The sequence below is a fragment of the Macaca fascicularis genome, chromosome 17 (assembly GCF_037993035.2).
Source record: "Macaca fascicularis isolate 582-1 chromosome 17, T2T-MFA8v1.1".
Lineage (NCBI taxonomy): Eukaryota > Metazoa > Chordata > Mammalia > Primates > Cercopithecidae > Macaca > Macaca fascicularis.
The window spans coordinates 26,088,398-26,094,397 of NC_088391.1; the positions used below are offsets into that span (position 1 = coordinate 26,088,398).

Below are 6,000 nucleotides of genomic sequence, written 5' to 3' on the forward strand. Positions count from 1 at the left end.
AACAATGAGATACCATGTCATGCCAGTTAGAATGGACATCATTAAAAAGTCAGGTGCTGTAGAGGATGGGGAGAAATAGGAATACAACAGATACTGTAGAGGATGGGGAGAAATAGGAATGCTTTTAAACTTTTTGTGGGAGTGTAAATTAGATCAACCATTGTCGATGCAGTGTAGGAATTCCTCAAGGATCTGGAACCACAAATACCATTTGACCCACAAACCCATTACTGGGTATATATACCCAAAGGATTATAAGCCATTTTACTATAAAGGCACATGCACAAGTATGTTTATTGGAGCACTGTTCACAATAGCAAAGACTTGGAACCAACCCAAATGCCCATCAGTGATAGACTGAATAAAGAAAATGTGGTGCATATACACCATGCAATATTATACAGCCATAAAAAGGATGAGTTAATGTCGTTTGCAGGAATATGGATGAAGCTGGAAACCATCATTATCAGCAAACTAACACAGGAACAGAAAACCAAACACGGCATGTTCTCACTCATAAGTGGGGGTTGAACATTGAGAACACAGGGAGGGTAACATCACACACCAGGGCCTGTGAGGGGGTGGGGGGCTAGGGGAGGGATAGCATTAGGAGAAATACCTAATGTAGATGACGGGTTGATGGGTGCAGCAAACCGCCATGGCATGTGTATACCTACGTAACCTGCGTGTTCTGCACATGTATCCCAGAAATTAAAGTATAATTTAAAAAATGGATCACAGAGACAAATATAAAAATAAAATTGTACAACTTCTAGAAGGAAAAAATACAGTTTGTGTAAGTTCTAGTATGTGACAGCACAACAGGGTGACTACGGTCAACAATCATTTATTGTACATTTTAAAATAACTGAGTTTAATGGGATCATTTGTAACATAAAGGAAAAATACTTGAGGTGATTGAAACCCCACTTACCCTGATGTGATAATTTCACATTATATTACTCTATCAACATGTCATGTAACTCACAAATATGTATACCTACTATGTTCCTACAAAATTTAAAAATAAAAAACTTTACAGAAAATTCAACCCTTTTCTTATCTCCAGGAATACTTTGCCAGTGGTGCTTGTGGCTCTGGCATTTATTCCAAGATAATTTTGCCATATCTCTCCTTTATTATTATTTTAGCATTATTCTAGTATATTGACTTTGGAACAAAGTACTTCATTCTATTTATAGCACTCTGTTTTTTATTAGTGGTATTTCCATTTATAAAATATAGTAATTCTTGATTGCTAAAAATGTAAAATCCTAGAAAACATAGCATTTCTACACATGATGTTAACATTGTTCTCAAAGAGTTGTTGGCCAAATGTATTAGACCATTTTCATGCTGCCGATAAAGACATACCTGAGACTGGGTAATTTATAAAGAAAAAGGTTTAGTGGACTCATAGTTTCACGTGACTGGGGAGGCCTCACAATCATGGCGGAAGGTGGAAGGCACATCTTACATAGCGGCAGACAAGATAGAATGAGAGCCAAGCGAAAGGGAAACTCCTTATAAAACCATCAGATCTCATGAGACTTATTTACTACCATGAGAACAGTATGGGGGAACCACCTCCATGATACAATTTGTCTCCCACTGTGTTCCTCCAACAACATGTCGAAATTATGGGAGCTATAATTCAAGATGAGATTTGTGTGGGGTCACTGCCAAACCATATCATTCCACTCCAGCCCCTCCCAAATCTCATGTCCTCATATTTCAAAACAAATCAAGCCTTCCTAATAGTCCCCGGAAGTCTTAACCCATTTTAGCATTAACTCAAAAGTCCACAGTCCAAAGTCTCATCTGAGACAAGGCAAGTCCCTTCTACCTATGAGCCTATAAAATCAAAAGCAAGTTAGTTCCTTCCTAGATACAATGAAGGTACAGGTGTTGGATAAACATACACATTCCAATGGGAGAAACTGGCCAAAATGAAGGGGCTAAAGGCCCCATGCAAGCCTGTGATCCAATGGGGCAGTCAAATCTTAAAGCTCCAAAATAATTTCCTTTGACTTCATGTCTCAGATCTAGGTTATACTAATGTAAGAGGTGGGTTCCCATGGTCTTGGGCAGCTCTACCCCTGTGGCTTTTCAGGGTACAGTTTCCCTCCTGGCTGCTTTTGCAGATTGGCATTGAGTGTCTGTGGCTTTTCCAGGTGCACAGTGCAAGCTATAAGTGGACTTACCATTCTGGCATCTGGAAGATGGTGACCCACTTCTCACAGCTCCACTAGGCAGTAGTGGCGCAGTAGAGACCCAGTGTGGGGCATCCAACCCCACATTTCCCTTCCACCCTGCCCTAGCAGATGTTCTCCATGAGGGCCCTGCCCCTGTAGCACACTTCTGCCTGGGCATTCAGGCATTTCTGTACATCCTCTGAAATCTAGGTGGAGGTTTCTAAACCTCAATTCTTGACTTCTGTCCACCTACAAGCTCAATACCATGTGGAATCTGCCTTCTTGAGGCTTGTACCCTTTGAAGCCATGGCCTGAGCTGTTCCTTGGCCCCTTTTAGCCATGGCTAGAACAGCTGGGACACAGTCCCTAGGCTTCACAGGTCCATGAAACCATATTTTCCTCCTAGGCCTCCGGGCCTATGATGCGAGGGGTTGCTGCGAAGTTCTCTGACATGCCCTGGAGACATTTTCCCTATGGTTTTGGTGATGAACATTTGACTACACGTTACTTATGCAAATTTCCACAGCCATCTTGGATTTCTCCTCAGAAAATGGATTTTTCTTTTCTACTTCATCATCACGCTGCACATTTTCCAAACTTGTATGCTCTGTTTCCTTTTTAAAACTGAATACTTTTAACAGCACCCAAGTCACCTTTTGAATGCTTTGCTGATTAGAAATTTCTTCTGCCAGATACCTTAAATCATCTCCATCAAGTTCAGAGTTCCACAAATCTCTGGGGCAGGAGCAAAATGCCACCAGTCTCTTTGCTATAACATGGCAAGAGTCACCTTTACTCCAGTTCCCAAGTTCCTCATCTCCATCTGAGACCATCTCAGCCTGAATTTCATTGTCCATATCATTATCAGCATTTTGGGCAAAACCATTTAACAAGTCTCAGGAAGTTCCAAACTTTCCCACATCTTTCTGTCTTCTGAGCCCTCCAAGTCTCTGGAGAAAGTCCATACTTTCTCAGGTTTTTCTGTCTTCTGAGCTCTCCAAACAATTCCAACCTCTGCCTGTTACCCAGTTCCAAAGTCGCTTCCACATTTTCAGGTATCTTTACAGCAGCACCCCACTACCTGGTACCAATTTAATGTATTAGTCCATTTTCATGCTGCTTATAAAGACATACTTGAGACTGGGTAATTTATAAAGAAAACAAGGTTAATGGACTCAGTTCCATATGGCTGGGGAGGCCTCACAATCATGGCAGAAGGTGGAAGGCACATTTTACATGGGGGCAGACGAGAGAATAAGAACCAAGCAAAAAGGAAAAGCCTGTATAACCATCAGATCTCTTGAGATTTACTACTATGAGAACAGTATGGGGGAACTACCCCTATGATTCAATTATCTCCCACCGAGTCCCTTCCACAACACATGGGAATTATGGAAGCTACAATTCAAGATGAGATTTGGGTGGGGACACAAGCCAAACCATATCACCAAGGTCATTTGATGAATCTGATCTTTCTGAAATAGATGATTCTGATGATTCAGATGATTCTGATGTTCTGTTTAGAAATAACTCTAAGGACAATTTTTATGTTTTATTTTTACATTGAAAATCAGCCAGATTTGCTTCAGAGTGTGTTTATGTAAAATTAAATGACTGCTGGCAGTGAGCTGTACTTTTGTTTTTGTAAACAAGAAAAGGGTTAAAAAAAAAGGTTTATTCTGAACCAATATGAATTACCATGGCTTGGGGTTACACAGTTTCAAGAGGTCCTGAGGAAGTGCCCCTGAGGTGATCAGGATACAGTTTCATTTTATACATGTAAACCAAAAATAAAATTTAAAGGCCCTCTTCAACCATCTGAATGAACTCCATTCTTGGCCAGGGCACTCTAAAATTTAATGTGAAAGACTGGTTAAGGCCATGATGGGAACTGGGGATTGGACATGCCTCATTATACCCCTCCAGCATTAACATCAACACAAACCTTAAGTCTCATAAGACATATTTACTGTTTATTCTCTAAAGCCTGCTACTTGGAGGCTTCATCTGCATGATAAAACCTAGGTCTCCATAACCCCTTGGCATAAACCAGACATTCCTTTCTACTATAACTCTTTCAACCAATTGTCAATCAGAATATGTTTTAATCTACCTATGACCTAGAAGCCCCTGCTTTGAGTTGTCCTGCACTTCCAGATGAAACCAATGTGAATCTTACATGTATTGATGTGTATGTCTCCCTAAATTGTATAAAAGCAAGCTGTACCCCAGCCACTTTGGGTACATGTCATCAGAATCTCCTGAGGCTGTGTCATGGGCACATCCTTAACCTTGGCAAGATAAACTTTCTAAGTTGATTGAGACTTCTCTCACATCTTTGGTTTACATACATTTCAAGGAGACAGGTATTATAGGTAAAATAATAAATCAATACATGGAAGCTATACATTGGTTTGAATGGAAAAGGCAGGGCATTTCAAAGCAAGGTCTTACAAGTCATAGATGGGAATCCTTCAGTTGACAATTGGTTGAGACAGTTGAGTTATCTAAAGACCTGAAGTCGGCAGAAAAGTGTGCTTGATTTGAGTTAATGGGATTATAGGGTCCTTTGGCCCTCTGAACATTTGTTGAAAATCACTGACATGAGATAGATTGATTGAATAAATTTGTGTGCCTTTTTTTCCTATTAATGTGTACACAGCCTTCAGAATGAAAACACCACCTGCCAATGAGGTTCAAAAGCTTATATATCATCCTGAGGTTACAGAATACATGCAAGCTCACATCATGACCCAAAACAGGTTTTAGCGGCAAGAAGAGTTATGGGAAGGAGAAAGGAAGAGGCTTGGCTAGCAAAGGTGGCCTTGTTATGTAGATGAATCCTCACAGGGAGCAGCCCTCAGAGAGAACAGATGGTGAATGTCTCTTTTCAGACATTGAAAGGTGTCAGACTCAATCTCCCCTGGATCTAGGAAAGGCCTAGTAAGGTTTCCCTCACAAAAGACAGGTTTGCAAGCCCATTTCAGTCTGTTGGCCTGGAGGCAACCATTTGAAAATGAATAATCAGGAACAAATAATCAAAAGAATAATCAGGGTCTTTATTTGTGGTGTAATGTTACATCAGAGTCAGATTGCAAAGTAAGTCAGTAAGATTGGGTTCATAAAAAAAAAAAACCTATCTAATGAGATTTTTATGGTTTGTAGGGTATAGTCCTCTAGGCTCCTTCAATGGGAATCTGGGCAAGAGAAAACAAGCCTGAGTTTCCTTCTTACAACTACTCGGTAGAATATGGAAGATTTAATTTGCTTGCAAGTGTAACGATCCCCATAGTAGAACCTGGTCTACTACCTTAGTGGTTAGGAGCTTGGATTCTGCTGCCAGACTGCCAGGATTTGAACCTTGCCTCCCCTACTCACTACCTGTCTTACTTTGGACAAGTTACTTAACTAATTTGTGTCTCATTTTACTTATCTGGAAAACAGAGAAAATAATGGTGCCTACCTCAAAGGACTGTTGTAACGTAGCAGGACAAGCCGCAGACAAAACCTCTTAGACACCGAGTTGTAGAAGGAAGGGCTTTATTCAGCTGGGAGGATCAGCAAGCTACTGCCTTAAAATCCGAGCTCTCTGAGTGCACAATTTCTGTCCCTTTTAAAGGCTCACAACACTAAAGATTTCACATGAAAGGGTTGTGATTGATTTGAGCAAGCAGTGGGTACGTGACAGGGGCTGCATGTACCGGTGGTCGGAGTGAAACAGAACAGGGCAGGGAGTTTCACAATGCTCTTCTATACAATGTCAGCAACATCAGTTTCTAAGTCATGAGTTGATTTTTAACTACTG

At 40.8% G+C, this 6,000-nt stretch overlaps 1 protein-coding gene across 1 annotated transcript in view; it reads right to left on the reverse strand.

Annotated features, from left to right (window-relative positions):
- HTR2A (5-hydroxytryptamine receptor 2A) overlaps positions 1-5,785 on the reverse strand; it is a 115,743-nt gene extending 109,958 nt beyond the window's left edge. The window contains exon 1 of the mRNA XM_074022000.1: positions 5,659-5,785. The gene's annotated coding sequence lies outside the window, so the exon portion shown is untranslated. The remainder of the gene's footprint in view (positions 1-5,658) is intronic.
- Positions 5,786-6,000: the final 215 nt, after the last annotated feature.